The 13,940-nt window shown below is 32.9% G+C and overlaps 1 protein-coding gene across 13 annotated transcripts in view; it reads right to left on the reverse strand.

Annotated features, from left to right (window-relative positions):
* Window positions 1-13,940, reverse strand: part of LOC127711594 (uncharacterized) — an 84,835-nt gene that overhangs the window by 18,848 nt on the left and 52,047 nt on the right. The window lies entirely within an intron of this gene.

The following is a 13,940-nucleotide window of genomic DNA, read 5'->3' on the forward strand; positions in this document are numbered from 1 at the left end:
GTTTCAGAGATATAAACCAAAAACTGCATTTTACCCCTATGTTCTATTTTTAACCAAGTCAGCCATGATGGTTGGAAGGCGGGGTCATCGGACAAATTTTTTAAACTAGATATCCTAATAATGATTATTGCCAAGTATGGTTAAATTTGTCCTAGTAGTTTCAGAGAAGAAGATTTTTGTAAAAGATTACAAATTGTAAAAAAATTGTAAAAAATTGACTACTAAGGGCAATAACTCCTAACGGGGTCGACTGACAATTTTGGTCATGACAACTTATTTGTAGATCTTACTTTGCTTAACATTATTGGTGTTTACAGTTTATCTCTATCTATAATAATATTCAAGATAATAACCAATAAAATGCTCCGCAGGGCGCAGCTTGATACGACCGCAGAGGTCGAACCCTGAACAGTTGGGGGAAGTATGGACACAACATTCAAGCTTGATACAGCTTTGTATTTGGATTGTGATTAAATATTTGACACAGCATAGGTTTCTAACACAGAATGAATGTGGTCTAAGAACTTAAAAATTTTAAATTGGACATTCACCTATTATGGTCCAATATCCAAAATCAGCATATCAAAGAACCCCAAGAATTCAATTTTTGATGAAATCAAACAAAGTTTAATTTTGGACCCTTTTGAACTCAATGTGGACAAAGTTGATAACGGGGCCCAAAAATCAAAAATCTAAATACATAGTTAGATTCAGCATATCAAAGAACCCCATATATTCAATTTTTGTTGAAATCAAACAAAGTTTAATTTTGGACCCCGATTTGGACCAACTTGAAAACTGGGCCCATAATCAAAAATCTAAATACATGTTTAGATTCAGCATATCAAAGAACCCTAAGAATTCAATTTTTGTTAAAATCAAACTAAGTTTAATTTTGGACCCTTTGGACCTTAATGTAGACCAATTTGAAAACGGAACCAAAAATTAAGAATCTAAATACACGGGTAGATTCGGCATATCAAAGAACCCCAATAATTCAATTTTTGATGAAATCAAACAAAGTTTAATTTTGGACCCTTTGGACCTCAATGTGGACCAATTTAAAAACGGGGCCCAAAATCCAAAAACTAAATACACGGTTAGATTCAGCATATTAAAGAACCCCAAGAATTCAAGAATAAAACCCCACTGAAATTGGTCAAGAAATAAGCAATTTATAGGAAGTATCTTCTTTTGCACAATCCTGTGCTATTAAATATTTCTTGCTATTGTGCAATACTGTACAATTGACAATTTCTTGCTATTGTGCAATATTGTGCTATTGGATATTTCTTGCTATTGCACAATACTGTTCAATTGAAGATTTCTTGCTATTGTGCAATACTGTGCAATTGAAAATTTCTTGCTATTGTGCAATACTGTGCAATTGAAAATTTCTTGCTATTGCACAATACTTATTATATAATAATTTACACATCCTGTTTGGTGTGTATCTCCTACCATATCATTATTATTTGATTTTAAATATAAATCAGAAATAACCAACTTAAAATGGAAAATTTTAAAAGAAACAAAAAAGGAAAAAAAGAAAAAAAAGGAAAAAAAATAAATCCCCCCCCCCCAATTTTTTGAACCCCCTTATGATTCATCACCCCCAAACTCAATCCCAGCCTTCCCTTTGTGGTATGGTATCTTGCAGTACAATTTCAGAGAGATCCATACACTTGAACACAAATTATTGTCTGGAAACTAGAAAAATGTGTTTTTTGGCCCCTTTTTGGCCCCAAATTCCTAAACGTTTAGGGCAATTACCCCCAAACTCAAACCCAGCTTTCCCTTTGTGATATGGAACCTTGTAGTACAATTTCAGAAAGATCCATACACGTACACACAAGTTATTGTCCTGAAACTAGAAAAATGCTTGTTTTTTGCCCCTTTTTTGGCCCCCAATTCCTAAAATATTGAGGCAATTACCCCCATCATCCATCCCATCCTTCCCTTTGTGGTATGGTACCTTGAAGTAGAATTTCAGTGAGATCCATACACTTGAACACAAGTTATTGTCTGGAAACTAGAAAAATGTGTTTTTGGCCCCTTTTTGGCCCCCAATTCCTAAACGTTTCGGCAATTACCCCCAGACTCAATTCCAGCTTTCCCTTTGTGATATGGAACCTTGTAGTACAATATCAGAAAGATCCATACACTTACACACAAGTTATTGTCATGAAACTAGAAAAATGCTTGTTTTTTGCCCCTTTTTTGGCCCCTAATTCCTAAAATTTTGAGGCAATTACCCCCAAAATCAATCCCAGCATTCCTTTTGTGATATGGAACTTTGTGGTACAATGTCAGAGAGATCCATACACTAACACACAAGTTATGTCTGGAAGTTACAAAAATGCTTATTTTTGGCCCCTAATTCCTTTACTGTTGGTACCATAACCCCCAAAATCAATCCCAACCTTCCTTTTGTGGTATTGAACCTTGTGGTAAAATTTCATAGATATCCATTCACTTACACTAAAGTTAGAGTGCGAAAACATATGTGTCTTCGGACGACGACGACAACGACAACGACGACGCCAACGTCATACCAATATACGACCACAAAAAATTTTTTGCGGTCGTATAAAAACTGCAAAATTTCCTTAAAATTACCAATTCAGGGTCAGCAACCCACCAACAGGTTGTCAGATTTGTCTGAAAATTTCAGGGCAGATAGATCTTGACTTGATAATCAGTTTTACCCTATGTCAGATTTACTCTAAATGCTAAATGGTTTCGGAGATATAAGCCAAAATCTACATTTTACCCCTATGTTCTATTTTTAGCCACGGCGGCCATCTTGGTTGGTTGGCAGGGTCATCGGACATATTATAAACTAGATACCCTAATGAAGATTGTGGCCAAGTTTGGTTAAATTTGGCCCAGTGGTTTCAGAGGAGAAGATTTTTGTAAAAGTTAACAGACGACGCCGGACGCAAAGTGATGAGAAAAGCTCACTTGGCCCATCGGGCCAGGTGAGCTAAAAATGGCTTTACATAATGAACTGACACTTTCTTAACAGATTTTTCCCAGCAGTGGGTCAGTATTTTTCCTGTAAAATTCAAGGTTTCATCTTATAGATTATGTAATAAAATTCTTCTGTTCGCTATCAAAATTTCACTGTTCGGGGGTGTTGAAATAAGTGGGGGTTATTAAAATAATGATACTTAAAGAAGTGATTTTTTGGAAGGAAATTGAGGCATGATACTTAAACAAGTGATTTTTATGTCATTATCCTAGATTTAGTACAAGGTCATCACCTGACATGACCTGGTCATCCTATCAACACAGATGTTGGTTCTGATAACCCGTACGAAAATATAAGGCGTATTATGCCTGGAAATCTGGCGTAAACCAGGCATAAGTGGTAGTGTCAACGTATATTTGTTCCGCCTAACAGAAGTTCCACTGGAAACTTTGTTGTGAACAAATATTCTATACCATTTATTCTGTTAGGAACATATACTGTAATATTTATTCCTGTGGAAATAATATTCCAGAATATTTTTTCCTTTTGGAACTTATATTATGAAGGAACTTTATTCCGTGACAGTAGTTACATGTCCAGATCCAGGCGTAATGGAGCAGGAAATGTAAATTTGTAGCATTTACAGGCCTAGAAAAAAGTGGTAAACCTGGCGTAAATTGAAATAAGCCAGGCGTACATTTTCTAAGGGCGTAAAACTGTTGGAAAGGCGTCAATCATTATACCCATAATGCTTTGTTTAAAGGATCATGGGAAATGTTTTCAAAATTTGGCTCTCTGGTAACTTGCAAGAGTTGAACATATGGCAGCTTGATATATTCAGGGGAAATTAGCTAAGTTTAAGTGCTTTTTGAAAGAATTTGAAATTGGAATTATGGAATCAAATTGATGAATGAAAATTGTGAAATGAAAGGAAAGTAGTATACATGGCCATGGTAAATAATAATTATGTGAGTAACTAAGTTATTAATTTTTTATTTTTTACCATTAATTTCAAATTCTGGAATTGACCCTCATCCTTGGATAATAACATTTAAATCTTTCACAAGTTGAATTACAGTATTATCATTGATTTTTTTTAGTAATTAAATGACATTAATTTTGAAAACAACTTAGTCAAAATGCTAGTTTTATTTCAAGAAATTTTAATTGTCATAATTCTTATTTAAACTTAAAACTTATTTGAGCCAGTGTCTGTCTGATATGTATTTATCTATCTAACTTCTTCAATGGTTAATATTTCAAGTTTTATGTCAAACAGTGAGAACTTTAAGCAACAGTACAAGTTTGTATCAAATACACAAAGTACACAGCTAGGGTAATACACTGATTTAAATTAAGTGTAGTATTATGTAAGGACATTACGCCTGGTTTATTTATTGACCAGGCGTACTCATTTGCATATTACGCCTGGTTTTCTGTCAACCAGGCGTACTCATTTAAATATTACGCCTAATTTTACGCCTGGTTTCCGCCTCAGTTACGCTTGGTTTCCGCCTGGTTTACGCCTGGTTGACGCCTGGACATGCATTCCTTAAACACTGCAATGACACTAGGATAAAGTATGATTTCTACGCCTGGTTTCCGTGTCATTTCCAGGCGTCACATTTCGTACAGGAATTTTAGCAACATAATTAGTCCCTGGATCATTAGTATTCTATATTTAAAGCTACAATAATATTAAATCACTAAGTCTAGTGATTAATTTGTACTACTTAAATAGGTGATTATTAAAGAAAGACAACTCTTACTTCCAACCTTTATGGACATCATGTTATTTGAATCAGTGATTTAGAAAATCACTCATTTAAGTAAGTCCCCTGACTGGTAGTTGTCGTCTGTTTATGTAGTTCATACGTGTTTCTCGTTTCTCGTTTTTATATAGATTAGACTGTTGGTTTTTCCGTTTGAATGGTTTTACACTAGTAATTTTTTGGGGCCCTTTATAGCTTAATTGCTGTTTGGTTTGAGCCAATGCTCCGTGTTGAAGGCCGTACCTTGACCTATAATGGTTTACTTTTATAAATTGTAACTTGGATGGAGAGTTGTCTCATTGGCACTCATACCACATCTTCCTATATCTATGAATGAAATATTCTCTTCCTCTTTTCACACACATAATTTTTTTTTCAACTGTGATTGGCTGTTTTGTTTAAGTTACTACATTAAATATCAGTTGTAGGAGTAATTTTTCATTATTGAAATATTGGTATGAAAATGAATGAACAAAACAGTATTTTTAAGATTAAAAGGCTCAAGATAGCAAGGGGATATTCAATACTCATCTGAGAGTCTGACAATGCCATGGCGAACTGGAGGCTCTTAAGAGTCTATGCGAAACATGAAAAATGACCTTTCTCCAACATTGTAGACTACAATTTAATGCATGACTAAAATCTCTTTCTTGTTGCCCTTGTATTGCTGATATTTTTTTTTCTTTTTAGTTTCTCCCTATATATATATACATGATATACTATCGATTCCAAAATTGAAATTAATGTCAAGAACTTAAAAGTGTAAAAAATTGTCTTTTATAAGGGGTCAGCCAATGGTTTCTGTCATATTGTCATTCTTATATATACCAATCATTTTTGAGGATAACAGTTTCTATTTATCTCTTACAGTTTTCAAGATAAGAGGCAAATACTCTGAAATTCTAAATAAATTTGTCTTTAAAGGGCAAAAACTCCTATAAGCAATTATCTAATAGCTACGGTCATGTATGAACTTTTGTTGACCTTGAATATCTGATCATTTTTGCTGTTCACAGTATTTACTTTTCTGTGTTTTCAAGATTATGGACAAAAACTGGTGAATATGTCAACAATCTTCATTTAAGGGCAATAACTCTAATAAGGAGTCAACCAATGTGTTCAGACATATACATTGTTTGTACAGGCCTTGTATTGTTCATAATGTTTGTTGTTTACAAATTCTACTTATATATAATAGTTTTCAAGATAAAAGGCAAAAATTTACAAATAAGTCAAAAAATCACATTTGAAGGGCAATAACTCCTTTAAGGAGTCACATGATGGTTTGAATTTCATTGTTTTTTTTTTGTTGATCTTATATATCTAATTATTTTTTCTGTTTGCAATTTCAACTTATCTATTATCATGATTATCATGATTATAGTCATGATAATTTTCCAAATAGTAGGCAGAAATTTGAAAATAAGATTAATAAAAGAACAGAGTTCCAATGTGCCCCGCTTGGCACATATTTTATATTTCCAAGGGGCATAACTCTTTTAAATAAACTGCTTCGCTGAGCGCAGCTGGATACGCCCGCAGAGGTCCAACCCTGAACAGTTGGGGCAAAAATGGACACAATATTCAAGCTTGATACAGGTCTGAATTTGGATTGTAATTAAATATTTGATATATTATAGGTTTCTGAATAAATGTAGTCAAAGAACTTGAAATTGGTTATATGAAAGATTTCTTGCTGTTGTGCAATACACTGTGCTGTAACGTAATACTTAGTAAATCTGTTGTCAGACTATAAACAAATAAAATTCGTAAGGGTTCCGCGGAACCCAGTGTCTCGCCTACTTTTTCTGTTAATCGCAGGCTCAACAAAAATGAGGAAGTAAATCAATAAAAATATTCCTCTTGATACTATCTTTTGATTGTAAGAAGTTTCTGTCCAAGTTTGGTAAAAATCCAGGATAGTTTATGAATCTAATAAATGTTTAAAAACTTTATCTGCAGACTGAATGTAATGTTAACTTGAAGAAAACAAAATTTCCTTCTAGATACTAGCATTTGATCATAAACAAGCTTCTATTAAAGTTTGGTGCAAATTCAAAATAGTATAAGAAAGTTATTAAAGTTTAAAAAACTTTAACCACAGAGTGAATGTGTTGTTTCCTGACAGGAAATCTAAGTCCATTTAAAAGTAAAATACGGAAAAAATGGATTTATTATTTTACAAAATTTCCTTCTAGATACTAGCTTTTGATCATAAACAAGCTTCTGTCCAAGTTTGGTACAAATCCAAAATAGTATAAGAAAGTTATTAAAATTTTAAAAACTTTAACCACAGAGTGAATGTGTTGTTTCCTGGCAGAAAATCTAAGTCCATTTAAAAGTAAAATACGGAAAAAATGGATTTATTATTTTACAAAATTTCCTTCTGGATACTATCTTATGATCATAAACAAGATTCTGTCCAAGTTTGGTAGAAACCCAGGATAGTTTAAGAAAGTTATTAAAATTTTAAAAACTTTAACCACAGAGTGAATGTAATATTTCCCGGCAGAAAAACTAAGTCCATTTATAAGTAAAATACGGAAAAAATGGAATTTTATTTTTACAAAATTTACTTCTGGATACTATCTTATGATCATAAACAAGCTTCTGTCCAAGTTTGGTAGAAATCCAAGGTAGTTTAAGAAAGTTATTAAAATTTCAAAAACTTTAACCACAGAGTGAATATTTGTGGACGCCGCCGACGACGACGACGACGACGACACCGACGCCGACGGAATGTAGGATCGCTATGTCTCGCTTTTTCGACAAAAGTCGAAGGCTCGACAAAAATCTTATAACTCGGAAACATAAAATCGAAAATTTATAAAAATCAAAAGTGAGCTTACAAAAATAGATATAAACAATTAACCAAAGTTTCATAAAAAATGCATATGCTGAAAGCATTTTAGTGTTATTGTCCGAAACTGGAAAAATCCTCTTTTTGTAATGAATAAAACCCCATAAATCGGAAATGTATAGTCTGAAATTTAAAAATCAAAAGGGAGGTCATGTCGATAGAAATAAACAATTCACTAAAGTTTCTTGCAAATTGGTGAAATTGTTTTTGAGTTATTGTCTGAAAACTGGAAAATCCCCCCTTTTGTAATGAATTAAACCCCAAAACTCGGAAACGGTAAATCCGAAATTTATAAAAAACGAAAGAGACCTCATGTCAATAGACATGATAGATATGAACAATTCACAAAAGGTTCTTGCAAATTGGTGATATTTTTTTCTTGGTTGTCCGAAAACTGGAAAATTCCCCCTTTTTTAATGAATAAAACCCCAAAACTCGGAAACGGTAAATCCAAAATTTATAAAAAACGAAAGGGAGCTCACATCAATAGATATGAACAATTCACTAAAGTTTTATGCAAATTGGTTGAAGCGTTTTTGAGTTAATGTCCGACATGTTGACGACAGACAGACGGACAACGGTATACCATAATACGTCCTGTAAACAGAGGTATAAAAAGTATATGATGGACAAGAAAATTAGTTAACAATCATCAATTAATGCTACAACTCCTTAAAGGGGAAATAGCTGTCAAATTGATGTTCACCGATTTGACTCAAATTCTAATATTTGATTTATAACATACTAAAACATATAACCATATCACAAAAAGCCTAATACAAACAATTAACAATGCATGGACTGGATAACATGTTTATGTATCAGCATTTCATGTGTAATGTAGTCTAGATGCCATATAATTAACCATCAAGATGACCTCCTAATCAGCTAATAATACCGTCATATAACCTAATATAAACATGGAGGTTGGCGCCTGTTAAAACGTTTAAAGCCGCTGCATTTGTATGCACCTGTTCTAAGTCAGGAGCTTATTGTTCGGTGGTTGTCGTTTGTTGGTGTGGTTCATAAGTGTTTCTCGTATTTTATATATATTAGACCGTTGGTTTTCAAGTTTGCATGGTTTTACACTAGTCATTTGGGGGCCCTTTATAGCTTGCTCTTTGGTGTGACCCAAGGCTCCGTGTTGAAGGCCGTACTTTGACCAATAATTGTTTACTTTTTAAACATTGTGACTTGGATGGAGAGTAGTCTTATTGGCACTCATACCACATCTTCTTATTTATATAACAATAAATAGATATAGATAGCTTATCAGCAACCGCATTTTATTTTCTAGCTCGGTTTGATTTCATATTATTGCGTAAAAAAATGTGTTAATCATCATTCATTTTGAGCTGCTTATAAAGAATGATTTTTTTGTGGAAAGAAACAGTCAACAATATGGTCTACCCTTGTTTAACTTTCAATTTTGTCATTTTTTTCCTTTTGATAGCTTAATACGCCTGGTACATTCGTAACACATCTCTAGCTTGGGGGTTAAATTGAAGGTCACATGAATACGGATTCAATGTAGACCCTTTGGGCCTGGTGAGCTGAAAATTGTAAATTTCACTACAAAAGTCTAAAAGTCTGAAAAGACCAGTTTTTGTCTTAATTTGCATGAACTTTTACTCGACATTCTCCAAAAGTATGACTTGTGTCTTAATTTTTCTTGACAAATTCTCATTTATATTAAATTTGTATGAAATTTACTCGACATATTCTCGACATTCTGAATATGGTCTTAAAATTTCTTGACAAATTCTTGACATTTGAATACTGTCTTGAAATTTCTCGACATATTCTCGACATTCTTATTTTTTCTCAGTATGGCTTGACATATTCTGAACATTTTGAATCGTGTCTTAAATTTACTTGACAGTTCTGAGTTTTACAAATCATGACCAATATTCATGATATAACTTTAATCTTTATTTCTCTTTATATGATATACTGTTGTTTCAAGTTACACTTCTTTACAACAAAAATAAAAGTTGGGCATGTAAAATAATTGAAAATTTGGGTATATAAATATTTTTACAAATGCATATATGGCTATGAAATCTAAAGTATAAAATAATTCAAATGTGGGTGTGTTGATATAAAACAATTTCAATGTGGGTTTTTAAATAATTACAAATTTTGATTCCTAAATCTTATAAATTAAATGATTCAAACCAATCATACTGTAGACATATTTCATTCTACATTCATAATATTCAATGTTGATATGGTAAATAATTATTATACCAAAATGTGGTTTATATAAATAGCAAATTATGATGATATACAAATCATTCATTTAACAGAAGAAAAATTTGTGTAATGTCATCTGTTGGAATATATTAAGTATTACACATGGACAGGATGTTCCCCATAAAATTAAGGTATTCCACACCCAGAGTACACGCAACTGTCAAATAGAAGTTATTGCTTTACCTGTAATCAGCCATACAACTTATCAGTTGACCGACCATGCCACTTCAATTTAAAAAGTTTGTTGATAGATGAAAATGAAAATCATCATTTTGATGAAAAAAAAATTGAATTGAAATGGATTTTCTTCATCAAAATTATGAAGTTAATTATTTCAACATAAAAACAAATTGAATAATTCCCAAAGAAAATTATTATCTACTCCAGGAATTATTTATGATTATTTAATGATAATTAGGATGGGTCCCATCAATGATTTTTATAGAAATCATTGGTCTTATGAAATGGTTCTCAAACAGACATGCATAATATAGATCTAAACATTTTTTTCTTTTCAGGAAGGAGTTATCACATATATTTATTTTTGATAAAAAATTATAAAATTCAACACTCAAATTTGAATAAAAAATGTTTTTGGGTTGTTCTAAAAAATGAATAAGGTTTTTGAATCAAGATGGGAACAAATTCTTTGACCTAAACGAAAGCCCCCCCCCCCCCTCTTTTTATAGCCACACAAACCCAAAAGATGAATTGTGGGGTCCAAAAGAGATACAAGACACCTATTTTAGTAAAGCAAATTTGACTGGCAGTTTTGCGAACGGCAAAAATCTAAATGCTGTTTGTCAATACCTTCGACTTATATTCCAAGTAAAAACAATTACTTAAATGTTTAATAAAAATAAATCAAAATTCAACTACATGGGGGATTATTCAGGGTATTCCAACTTAGTTGCACCAAAAGGGTATCTTATTACACCAAATTAATCCTTGATTCTTCAAAGTTTAGTTTAGCCATAATAAAAAGTAGTATATAACATCAATAGAATGTCATAAACAGTGCAGAATAAGTCTGTTCACATTTCAGGCGAAATTTATACTGTTGAGATAGTGTCAAGACATATTTAAGACTGTCAAGAATGTGTCGAGACATATTCAGACATTATTTAGAATGTCAAGAATATGTCTAGACATATTCAGACATTATTAAGAATGTCAAGAATATGTCAAGACAGATCGAGACAAATTTAAGACAGTCAAGAATTGGTCGAGACTAATCCAGACTCTTATCAGATGATACAGGAAGTGTAGAGAAATTTTAAGACAATGTTCATACTGTCAAGACACTTGTCAAGAAAAATCAAGAACCTTATTAGACAAATTCATACTATGTCAAGAATTTTTAAAAATTATTCAGACAAATTAAGAATGTCGAGTAAAAATTCATGCAAATTCAGACAAAAACTGGTCTTTTCAGACTTTTTGACTTTTGTAGTGAAATATTGTCATTTAAGGCAATAACTCTTTTAAGAAGTCATTTGACAATTAGGATCATGCTAACTTACTGGTATATTTTATCTTCCTGATCATTTTTGCTATTAAAAGTTGTCTCTATTTATCGTAGTTTTTACGATAATAGACAAAAATGAAAACTAGAGGCTCTCAAGAGCCTGTGTCGCTCACCTGGTTCTACTTTGGTTTTGTAAATCATGTAAAAATAGATTAAAATCATAACAGATACCCTAATAATGATTGAGACCAAATTTGGTTAAATATCATGAATATTGGCTCCGTTAATTTAATCAAAAGCAGAAGACTTTTGAAAAGTTTACAGAAATTACCAATAAATTCATTGAAATTGTGGAAAATGACTTTATAAGGACAATGACAAATCAGCTACAAAGTAACAACACTGAGTCAGCACCTCAAAAGAAACATTAATACCATGTTTGGTTTCAATCCATTAAGCAGTTTTCTAGAAGAAGACATTTTTTTATATTTCCCATAGGGTCCTTTGTTAAACTAAGTTCCCCGCTGGCAGCCATCTTGAATGATTGATTGGCTACAAAGTGACAACACTTTGTCAGCACCTCATTAGGGTTTGGTTTCATTCCATTCAGTTGTTCTCTAAAAGAAAACATTTGTATGTATTTCCCATAAGGTCCCATGTTAAACTAAGTCCCTGCTGGCGGCCATCTTAGATAATTGATCGCCTACAAAGTTACAACACGTGGTCAGCACCTGATAAGGAACATTCATGCCATGATTTATTTCATTCCATTTGGTGGTTCTCTAAAAGAAGACATTTGTATGTATTTCCCATAGGGTCCTATGTTAAACTAAGTCCCTATCTGGCGGCCATCTTGGATAATGGATCGGCTTCAAAGTAACAACACTTGGTCAACACCTCATAAGGAACATTCATGCTATGTTTGGTTTCATTCCATTTAGTGGTTCTCTAAAAGAAGACATTTGTATGTATTGTCCATAGGGTCCTATGTTAAATGAATTCCCCCACTGGTAGCCATCTTGGAAGATTGATCGCCTACAAAGTTACAACACTTGGTTAGCACCTCATAAGGAACATTCATGCCACGTTTTGTTTCATTCAATTTAGTGGTTCTCTAAAAGAAGACATTTGTATGTATTTCCCATAGGGGCCTATGTTAAACTAAGTCCCTCTCTGGGGGGCCATCTTGGATGATGCCAGGATCAACTTCAAAGTAACAACACTTGGTCAGCACCTCATAAGGAACATTCATGCCATGTTTGGTTTCATTCCATTCAGTGGTTCTCTAAAAGAAGACATTTGTATGTATTGTCCATAGGGTCCAATGTTAAACGAAGTCCCCCGCTGGCGGCCATCTTGGATGATGGATCGGCTACAAAGTAACAACACTTGGTCAGCACCTCATAAGGAATATTCATGCCATGTTTGGTTTCAGTCCATTCAGTGGTTCTCTAGAAGAAGTTCAAAATGTTAAAAGTTAACGACATCTACGGACAAGGACAGAAGACGACGACGGACGCCAAGTGATGAGAAAAGCTCACTTGGCCCTTCGAGGCCAGGTGAGCTAAAAAGTAATATTCTATCATTTAAGGGTAATAACTCTCAATGACTCTTATAAGAATTAGTCTTAACAATTTTGATGTAAATGGACAGTAGGTAGATCTCCACATTCTGAACATTTTTGACCATCTAGTTTTTCTCTATTTACATTGAAAATTGCTTATTAATTCATAGTCACTGAAACTATATATTAAATATCAATGATCTATTACAAGTAGTTCCTATCAAACTAACTTAAGCTTGTTAAGCAGAAAACTTAACATTCAAAATTGCTAGTTAATTTAAAGTCGCTGGAACTGACCTGGGGCAGGTCCTCAAAAAAGTCGTCAAACTTAACTGATATGCACTGATAGAAATGCCACTTCATTCAAAATATCACTGATCTATATATCACAAGAAGATGCTATCAAAACTAACTTAATAAGCAGAAAACTTAACATTGAAAATTCCTAATTAATTCAAAGTCACTGGACCATGACATAGGGGGCAGAGCCTCAAAATAGCAGACTACACGAATGAATTTTATTTTTACAGGACATTCGGTCTGGTAAACAACCTAGCTTTACCAGACCGAATGAAATTTTACCAGACCAATTTTTTTTACATCTAATTGTATATTATCCGACAAAATACAACAATCTTATGACTTGTTGTGCCCTACTCCTCTCCAAAATGCACAAAAACAAAATAATGTGACAAGAGTGTATATTTTGATGAAAGTTGTGCACAATTGCTTGAATGCATTTCAGTGATAAAGAAAAGTAATGTCACATTTTATTGGATTTTGACATGAAAATTATTTGTGAACTAAAAATAATTTTGAGTTTCTGTATAAAATATTTCCTGTATCTTCTTTCATTTTCATATATCTTTTGGTTTTCAATTCTAGTGTTTATATTTCATAGCTGTATTTTGTGAACCTGCTTGGATTTTTTTTTATGTTTCTATTGTATTTGATCGGCAAACCCGGAAATTTACCTTATCCGTTCCCAGAATCTGATCCGGTATTTTTTATATTTCCGGTTGATGGCAGCCATTGTTGTTTTTGTC

This window comes from Mytilus californianus, unplaced genomic scaffold (assembly GCF_021869535.1).
Source record: "Mytilus californianus isolate M0D057914Y unplaced genomic scaffold, xbMytCali1.0.p SCAF_8, whole genome shotgun sequence".
Taxonomy (NCBI): Eukaryota; Metazoa; Mollusca; class Bivalvia; order Mytilida; family Mytilidae; genus Mytilus; species Mytilus californianus.